The sequence below is a fragment of the Coregonus lavaretus genome, assembly GCF_964263955.1.
Source record: "Coregonus lavaretus genome assembly, chromosome: 5".
NCBI classification, from domain to species: Eukaryota; Metazoa; Chordata; class Actinopteri; order Salmoniformes; family Salmonidae; genus Coregonus; species Coregonus lavaretus.
Genome location: NC_139992.1, coordinates 35,591,878 through 35,602,371, shown reverse-complemented (window position 1 = coordinate 35,602,371; position 10,494 = coordinate 35,591,878). Strand labels below are relative to the sequence as shown.

General features: G+C 42.1%; 1 pseudogene across 1 annotated transcript; it reads right to left on the bottom strand.

Moving 5' to 3' along the window:
* Positions 1 to 670: 670 nt before the first annotated feature.
* LOC311129536 (pyridine nucleotide-disulfide oxidoreductase domain-containing protein 1-like) lies at positions 671 to 9,369 on the bottom strand (annotated as a pseudogene). Its single transcript, XR_014615312.1, has 11 exons — positions 8,915 to 9,369; positions 8,751 to 8,831; positions 8,409 to 8,528; positions 6,835 to 6,952; positions 6,668 to 6,741; positions 6,278 to 6,572; positions 5,929 to 6,031; positions 4,386 to 4,498; positions 4,143 to 4,263; positions 3,854 to 3,991; positions 671 to 3,676 (listed from the first exon to the last, which is right to left on the bottom strand). The product of XR_014615312.1 is annotated as a pyridine nucleotide-disulfide oxidoreductase domain-containing protein 1-like (transcript).
* Between the last annotated feature and the right edge of the window lie 1,125 nt (positions 9,370 to 10,494).

The following is a 10,494-nucleotide window of genomic DNA, read 5'->3' as shown; positions in this document are numbered from 1 at the left end:
ATTTGATGTTTTTTGCACCCGCTTCTGGTATATTTTCTAAGAATTCCTTTGTGTTCCACTAACCCCCCCAAAACACAGTAAGAGCTCGTATCAGAAAAATAATTACATTAAAACAATAATATTGAATCTACATACGCTGTAAAAAATGATGAATCTGCTTAAACAAATGAAGGCAACAATTTACACAATATTATTGAGTAATTACCTATGTAATTACCTATGTATTTGAATAAAAACACTTCAATAAGTTATTCAAATGTACACAATTAAAGTCCAGGGAAATAAGAATAGCCGTAATATGAATGAGATTTACTTCATTTCTGATTAGTTACTTTCAGTGATGGTGTCTTAATGTTTAACATTGTTTAATGTATTTGTTCATTTGCCATTTACCAGCTTTGGCAGGTATTCAGTACTACTTATTCAGTACTCAGCCCAGTCAAAACTGTTCGCTGCTCTGGCACCCCAATGGTGGAACAAGCTCCCTCACGACACCAGGACAGCGGAGTCACCTGACCACCTTCCGGAGACACTTGAAACCCTACCTCTTTAAGGAATACCTGGGATAGTATAAAAGTAATCCTTCTACCCCCCCCCCCCCCCATAAAATATATAACAAAATAATAATAAATAAAAAATAATTGTAAAGTGGTTGTCCCACTGGCTATCATAAGGTGAATGCACCAATTTGTAAGTCACTCTGGATAAGAGTGTCTGCTAAATGACGTAAATGTAATGTAAATGTATTGTTAAGTGCTCAATCCACCTGCAGTAACTGGAGGTAGAACTGCAAGCATTACAATGTGCTGCATTTGCCTCTGTCATTTAGGGTGCTGATGGTGGAAATGGGTGGTCTCGCCATTGAATGACTGTTTTAATATCCGTTCATCATGATCCATTACACAACAAGCTGCTTAATCCTAATATATAAATATACTTTTCTTTCTTCAAACATGTATACAACATTGTGTAAAAGAAAGTCTACAAATGTTGAATTACCCACAATCCTCTAAAAACTTTGTTGCAATAATTTATCCATATATACTTCTTTTATGCAACATATTGATTTTGATTTATTCTTAACTTGTTTGGTAAAATGACTTGGATACATTTTTTAAAAGTATATGTTGGTTCAATTCACCCCAGATTTTTTTTTCTTACAGTGCACAGCAGATTAATCATAATAACCCTTGGCTTGTAAACAATGTTAATTTGAGGTTTGATATTGATATGCAAATCTGTTCTTGGCCTTGCAGGACTCAGTCAAGAGCCCCGTTTATACCTGGTGCTAACACGTGTCCTGATCTTGTCCACATTTTTAGACAGGTTTAGACAATTCAAATAACTGATTGTGATCAGATATTCCGGACTGTCTCCAGAGGTACTCAGGGACGAATTGATTGGTTGGATGAAAGCTCGATGGACAGGTCAAAGGGTGGAGTGTACAGCTGAGAGTCAAATAAAGAAAAGCCTTCTTTAGGGAGGTAAGTTCGAGGGTGTTAAACATGGGTTGCGACACACAAGGTTGCCAGTTCGAATGCCAATGCAGCTTTTGTTCCAACCTTACTAATCACAATTCTACCTGACTGAACAGCTTTATATATGTGAAAAAATAAGTTGTGCCCTCCCAATTGCTTGCGCAGTAGACTAGGCACTGGGATAGGGACCAGAACGTCACAGGTTCTAAACTTGCCAATTCCCTTTCTCAACAAAGGTATATTTATAGCCCTGGTTACACCTTGCATTAAAATGTGGTTTTCGTGCTAAAATCAAGATGATCCAATCATTATTAGCGTCTACACATGGATCACACGCGCGGGTTGACTCATAACCCGTGTGGATGATGGGGGAGTTGGTTGCGTGCAGGTTGAATAAAGAGAAACCAATGCATAAAACAAATCCATAAATGGATAATTATTGTGCAATTATTTTCTATAGGCTACATTTAGATTTTTCTTTCATTTTTTAAAATCTGGCATTAATGTGTAGGCCTAAGCTTTAGGGCCTAACTGTACGCGCACCAAATGCTTTTGGGAACTTGGCCAGAAAAAGTTAACTTCGATCCACTGAGGCAAAAAGGACAAAAAAGGGAACTGTACAGCGCATTTTCTATATTTGCAGGTTAGAGTCGGCTGTGGGCCTCAGATTTTCACTATCACATATTGTCGGGCGGTTGCGGATGGGTTATTAGCAATTGCTGGTGGGTGCTGGTGAACAAACAGCTGACCCACGCATCACTAGTCTACACATTTGCAGCATCTACACATGGTATTAAAATTAGTCTCTTAAGATCACATTGGCAGTTTGAAGTGACAAAAATATTATTATGCATATCTGATTTTAATCTGTTATTTTTCTTGCAGTCTGAACTGCCAAAAAGCACATGGAATCTGATATTTCAAACCACCTTCGTAGGTGATTTGAATTAAGATACAAATCTGATTCCTTGCCATATGCGACTTGTGTCTGAACGGTCAAATCTGATTTATTTGCCTTCAAGTGGTTTTTAGACTTATTTGGCATATCGTATTGCTTGCTAGCTACTCTGTTGACAGTTTGACAAGAACATGTGGTAGTGAACTAGCTTGTTAATTGTTTACAAACAAATTAGTGAATGTGCTAGAAAGCTAAACGGCTACCTAGCTAGCTAGCTTCTGTTCTTATACTATGATTTTGAACACTCAAAGCAACTGGGAAACGTCCATGGCAGGCATTGTTGTCACTTTAGTTTGCTACAGTACATCACTTCTGAGTGATAGGAAGCACAAGCAAGACCACCAATCAGCCTACACCACTGTGCATACACCTGTTGGTACTATGACAACTAGCATAGCCATGTTAGCAAATTACTGCTGTCTGAACACACACATCCGATTTGGTCACTTGTAACTTTGCTGTTTGGACAGTCAGTATTCCAAAATGGATTTGAAAAATAAACTGATTTGAGCATTAAGGGCTGCAGTGTGAACAAGACTATCTATCCGCTGTGTCTGCATTGTTATCAGATGACCTGGACCCTCCCTGTATGCAAATTATTTGAGAGCTATTGTTTCAAAATAATAATGTTTTACGTTAAAACAAATATTGACACATTGAGTCAATAGTGCCACCTGTCAATGATTTTAGAGGGACAATTTCAATGGTTTGATATTCCAGATCTGTTTACACTCTCCAGATACAATGTGTCCCTGACTACCTCCAGAGGTGGCCAGGAAGATCTGATCACAATCAGTTCTTTTAATCGTCTACACCTGTCTAAAAATGTGGGCAAGATCAGGACACGTTAGCACCAGATATAAACGGGGCTAAAACACGACATCCAGTTTAGTATTGATTTACGAGGAAGTTCTTGGCCCCTCAGTCAAAGTAGTCCTCTATGTTGGGGTTGAGTAGTAACCCCCGTACGGTGTTAGCTACACACACGCTCAGTCAAAGTAGTCCTCTATGTCTATGTTGGGGTTGAGTAGCTCTTCTCTCCGTAGGGTGTTAGGTCCATCTGGTTGAGGATGAGGTTCTCAAAGGTCTCCTCCAGATCAGTCTCTCCAATAAGGACTGCTCCCAACACCCTCCCTCCGCTCAGCACCACCTTGATGTACTCATGGCCCTTGGTACAGCGCACCAACAACTCCTGGTTCAGACCCAGACCCTGGCCGTTAAACTTCCCCAGCAGAACCACCTGGAGGAAAAACAGCACAGCAAGTGGTCACACATTATTTAGCATTTCAAGTCAAGTGATGATTTATTATTACAACGTGACAGGAAATTCATCTAGTTGCAGGGAACACACCATTAAAGCAGATTCAACACATAAACAACTGATGTAGAAAGGCATTGCAACTTTGCCTTCACACACCTTGTAGTTGAAGAACTTTGTAATGTGAGAGAAGAGTTCAAAGCAGAAGTCCAGCTCTATGGTTTCAGACAGGACATCAGCAGCCATACATCGCCCTGCGTACCAGCCCATCTGACGAGCCTGCGTCCACAAACGCATCTACAGAGAGATGTATACAGGATATCATGTCATATATCGCAACTGAATTGATGACAGGATAGTTCACCACAAAATCCAAAGGCCTCATACCCAAAGGAATAGTCAGGTGCAGCATAACGTGATTAAAAGAGATTCAGTGTGGTCTGTTTACCTGCTGGCAGAGGTGGCTTGGCTCCCAGCCTGCTGTACATACGTCTCCAGCAGCGTAAATGTCTGGTTCTGATGTCATCATGTGGTCGTCCACTCTCTACCCAGTCCTCAGCCAACGCAAACTGAACAGAATATGTATGGACAAATATTGGTAAATATTGCTTCTGAGTAGAAGTGGCCTGAGTTGTCATGAAACAATGGATGACATGAAACATCTAGCATCTGTTTTACTTATTTTCCTTACGTGGTTTCCATGGAGAAAAGGTTCAGTGTTTGGCACGACTCCTGTGGCACTGACGATGAAGTCACAGCCAAACGTCTTCCCATTGGTCAGCTGAGCGTACACTGGCCAAGAGCCTATAGTAGGGGGAAACAGTACAGTGATGAAAAGATAAATGAACTACACTGAACAAAAATATAAACGCAACATGTAAAGTCCCCTGTAGCTCAGTTGGTAGAGCAATGCGCTTGCAACACCAGGGTTGTGGGTTCGTTTCCCACGGGGGGCCAGTATGAAAAATTTATGCACTCACTAACTGTGAGTCGCTCTGGATAAGAGTGTCTACTAAAATGTCAAATGTAATGTTTTCTTGAGCTGAAATAAAAGATCCCGGAAATATTCCATATGCACAAAAAGCGTATTTTTCTCAAATTTTGTGCAGAAATTTGTTTACATCCCTGTTAGTGAGCATTTCTCCTTTGCCAAGATAATCCATCCACCTAACAGGTGTGGCATATCAAGAAGCTGATTAAACAGCATGATCATTACACAGGTGCATCTTGTGCTGGGGCCAAAACGCCACTCTAAAATGTGCAATTTTGTCACACAACACAATGCCACAGATGTCTCAAGTTTTGAAGAAGTGTGCAATTGGCATGCTGACTGCAAACATGTCCACCAGAGCTGTTGCCAGAGAATTGAATGTTAATTTCTCTAACATAAGCCGCCTCCAACGTCATTTTAGAGAATTTGTCAGTACGTCCAACCGGCCTCACAACCGCAGACCACGTGTATGGCATCGTGTGGGCGAGCGGTTTGCTGATGTCAACGTTGTGAACAGAGTGCCCCAGAGTGCCCCAAGCTATGGACAACGAACAAAATTGCATTTTATCGATGGCAATTTGAATGCACAGAGATACTGTGACGGGATCCTGAAGCCCATTGTCAAGCCATTCATCTGCCGCCATCACCTCATGTTTCAGCATGATAATGCACGTCCCCATGTCGCAAGGATCTGTACACAATTCCTGGAAGTTGAAAATGTCCCTGTTCTTCCATGGCCTGCATACTCACCAGACATGTCACCCATTCAGCATTTTTGGGATTCTCTGGATCGACGTGTACGACAGCGTGTTTCCGCCAATATCCAACAACTGCGCACAGCCATTGAAGAGGAGTGGGACACAACATTCCACAGGCCACAATCAATAGCCTGATCAACTCTATGTGAAGGACATGTGTCACGATGCATGAGTCAAATGGTGGTTTTCTGATCCACACCCCTACCTTTTTTAAAAAAGGTATCTGTGACCAACATATGCATATCTGTAATCATATGTGAAATCAATAGATTAGGGCCTAATTTATTTATTTCAATTGACTGATTTTCTTATATGAAAATCAGTAAAATCGTTGAAATTGTTGCGTTTATATTTTTGTTCAGTATAATTCATTATTTGATTAATGGAAATGAACACATTTTCAGCACATCATATTCAGTCACTTATTTCCATCTCTTTCACACTGGTATATGTTCCATTGTCATAGAGTCATAGGTTCCTCCCACCAGTGTCTGCTGTCTGTAAGGCAAGTGGTGACAGCAGGAAGTCCTGGTGAGTGTAGATCTGTTTCACCTCAGACTGGTACTCCACTGACACCCTGTGAGACACCTGGCCACAGCAAGAGTTAAAACAACTTGGGCTACTTTGAATTACTATTACTATGAACTCCAGGCTGACCTTTCTTTCCCCGTTCCAGACAAATTCCCATCTCTGGATGGACACATTTCAACCAACGTGTTATATCTGTTTATAACAGATTCATAAACCATCTATAAACTAATACAATTGTTTTACTAAAACAATATAATATTAAAGTTGTGTTCTATAATTGTGAACACACAGAGGCACACTGACCTCCTCTGCTCCTCTCAGACTGATGCCTTCATGCCAGTCTGGTCCCAGGGCACTGCCTGGCTCCTCCAACCCTCTACTCTGGCCTTGTCTGTCGCTACCTCCACCTACAGCAAGGCCCTGCGTAGCTGCAGGCCCCTCTATTGTGTAGCGAGCCCTCTTACAGGTAGCAGCTCTCTCTGGTTTGTCTGTGTCCAGGGAGGGGATGAGGAACTGGGCAGCTCCCGCGTCGAAGAAGGTGTTTCTTATGGCCTTGTCTTTCACTGCCCAGATCACCTCACAACCTTCCACCTCATACCTGAACACAATATACAGTACATTTAACTATAATATATGAGATTTTAGAACAAGACCAATTCAGACAAAAGAATGGCAGAATGTCGATATACTCACACTAGTTCCAAGGCAATCCCTCCGTTTCCAACGACTACAATTCGCTTGGCTTTGGATAACCGCTTCTGAAACTCCTGCCAGCACAAAAGACATCATGAGTACTAGATTAACTGAAGTGAATGGGTGCTAAAGAAACAAATCTGTACTGGGAAGCCATTGTAAAGTACCTGGGCACTGTCTGTGTCTCGTATCCCCAGCACATTGGGTAAGGAGTTTGGGTCTGCCCCCGCTACAGATACACAGCTTCTCATAGTGGATCTCCAGACCATCCACAGTCAGCAAAGTCTGAGAGAAGCAGGAAGGAAGATCACGTTATGCTTGCATTTTCATAGCACATACTGTACTGTATGCATGCTCTGTATGAAATGGGTGACATAGTAATTCACGAAAAGACATCCACAAGGTGGTAGTGTTGGATAGGGATTTATGCTTGGGACCTAACGGTACACTGCATTACAAAAGTATGTGGACACCAGTTCAAATTAGTGGATTCGGCTATTTCAGCCACACCCGTTGCTGACAGGTGTATAAAATCGAGCACACAGCCATGCAATCTCCATAGACAAACATTGGCAGTAGAATGGCTTTACTGAAGAGCTCAGTGACTTTCAACGTGGCCACCTATCCAACAAGTCAGTTCGTCAAATTTCTGCCCTGCTAGAGCTGCCCCGGTCAATTGTAAGTGCTGGAATTGTGAAGTGGAAACGTCTAGGAGCAACAACGGCTCAGCCGCGAAGTGGTAGGCCACACAAGCTCACAGAACGTGACCGCCGAGTGCTGAAGCGCCTAAAAATCGTCTGTCCTCGGTTGCAACACTCAGTTCCAAACTGCCTCTGGAAGCAACGTCAGCACAAGAACTGTTTGTCGGGAGCTTCATGGAATGGGTTTCCATGGCCGAGCAGCCGCACACAAGCCTAAGATCACCATGTGCAATGCCAAGCATCGGCTGGAGTGGTGTAAAGCTCGCCGCCATTGGACTCTGGAGCAGTGGAAACGCGCTCTCTGGAGTGATGAATCACGCTTCACCATCTGGCAGTCCGATGGACAAATCTGGGTTTGGCGGACCCCAGGAGAATGCTACCTGCCTGAATGCATAGTGCCAACTGTAAAGTTTGGTGGAGGAGGAATAATGGTCTGGGGCTGTGTTTCATGGTTCAGGCTAGGCCCCTTAGTTCCAGTGAAGGGAAATCTTAACGCTACAGCATACAGTGACATTCTAGACGATTCTGTGCTTCCAACTTTGTGGCAACAGTTTGGGGAAGGCCTTTTCCTGTTTCAGCATGACAATGCCCCCATGCTCAAAGCGAGGTCTATACAGAAATGGTTTGTCGAGAACAGTGTGGAAGAACTTGACTGGCCTGCACAGAGCCCTGACCTCAACCCCATCGAACACCTTTGGGATGAATTGGAACGCCGACTGTGAGCCAGGCCTAATCGCCCGACCTCACTAATGCTCGTGGCTAAATGTTCCAACATCTAGTGGAAAGCCTTCCCAGAAGAGTGGAGGCTGTTATAGCAGCAAAGGGGGGACCAACTTCACATTAATGCCCATGATTTTGGAATGAGATGTTCGACGAGCAGGTGTCCACATACTTTTGGTCATGTAGTGTACATTAATACGTTTTAAAGGTTATATTAATATAGATATCTATAATATAACTGTATACATTATTATAAATATACCATATATTAGCCTAATCTAATGCATTTCAGCCTGTGTGTGTTTACTATTTAAACTCACGTGTTGTTGTGCATGAAGGGCCTTCACTGCAGACTGGATGACTCTCAGGTTGGGGTACTTTTCCTCTAGAACACTGGAGGGCCTCTCCTCCACATCAAACTCCTCCAGCGTTTTAGATACCTGGCCAGGGAGGGGAGTGTATGGGTTACCGTTAGGGCATAAGGAATTACTGGATGAACTATGGACAGATCTATTGTAGACATAGCTATAGTATTAACTCATAAACAAATGTTATTTTGAACAGATTAGTAGTCTATAATAGAATATAGTCTAGTAGAATATAACTTTTATCTTTGACACAATTCAATAATCATGATAGCTAGTCTTTCTGTGTATGATCACCTGTTTGAAGTTGCAGACTGCTTTAATCAGGGGTGCTGCTGTCAGGAGAGCAACATCAGCTGATGGGAACTGGGAGGCCAGCTGTTAAAGACAATCACACAACAGTTTAACATGTCAAGTTGACAATGTTACAGGCAGTTTGACAAAGTGCACAGTGGTCTCACCTGCTCAGCACACGTTACACCTGCAATGCCACCACCGACGACCACAAACTTGAATGTATTTTCTTTTGTGGTCCTCTGTAGCGCAATTGGTAGAGCATGGCGCTTGTAACGCCAGGGTAGTGGGTTCGATCCCCGGGACCACCCATACGTAAAAATGTATGCACACATGACTGTAAGTCGCTTTGGATAAAAGCGTCTGCTAAATGGCATATTATATTATTATTTTCTGTATTTGCTGCCATCACTGTTCAGCTAAGCTAGCAAGTTAGCATGCCTGCATTGACAGAAGTTGGAGTTCTCGCGCAATGTCCTTAACCCATAATACCCAATTTCATTGTATCAGTTTCTACTGGACTGCACTGTATACAGCCAAATTGTTTTATGTAAAATAATCTAGCAATACAGTGTTTAAATGCATTTCATTCACTAGTTTGTTGCTCTGAATTTTCAACGTAATGCACTTCCTTGTTTGTAACCAAACTATGGCAAGCTGCTAGGTCAAAAGTACATTTCATTATGCAGAGAGAAACCTGTAAATACTGGATCGTAAAGGACAGGGAATAAGGATTTACTCCTTTGCAAATTGAAAAAAAACTCTCTACTAGCAAAGCATGCATGTTTTACTCCAGAATATTTTCAGAATATTCAAACTATATGTTTATTATTTTCAAAATTGGGACAGTTCAATCAATGGCTGTCTCTCCTCTAGCAAAACAGTGATGCCACCAGCATGCATCACTAGTTATATAAATAGAGAGTGGAGGCATCCAGACAGAAATAAAAACCTTCAGAATGAGAAAAACTACTTTGGAAAAAGAAAACATTGCAGAAACAGTGATAAGGAATGCCCTAGTTTCCCCCCATCAATATAGGGAGAGTGGCTGGGCAATCTGTCATGCATACAAACCAACATTACCACCACCCTGACAGTTTCAATTTCAGCCCCTCCGATTGAATTCCTTCTCAACCTAAACTCTTGGGCCACAATGACCTTTGTAGGGGGCTATCCTTTATTTGGGGATCAGGGTGTGGGTGAGCATATTTGGAAACATGATCTCATGTTTTAACATGTGATACCACGAACCTACACATGTGACAACATTTTAGCACATGTGAAAACCCAGGTGTCAAATGTCAATGAGAATATTTTATTTTAAAAGGCATAATTGACATACATTTTATTTAAACAGTCATGGTCCCCTGCAGGTTTTGTCTTCTTCCCGGTTTGTTACAGGGACGTCCCCAAGAAAATGTTTAGAACGTTCTTAGAACACTGTGTCATGGTCCCCTGGAGGTTTTTGTCTAGTTGCGGTCAGTGCTTTACTTGGACTGAAATAGGTGCCGGTACTCATTTTGGGTGCCGATACTGTTTACATTTAGGTGCAGGAGTTCCATAATATTTTTGAGCTAATATTCTATAAGAGGTGCAGGAGCTCAAGCAGTAGAACATTTGAGGAGCCGGTACTCAGCTCAGTTGAGCTCCTGCCCAAGTCAAGCACTGGTTGCAGTGAAAATACAGTAGATCTACAACAAGTTACTGTATTTCTTACAGTTAAATTAAGGTGTTAATGTTAAAGAAC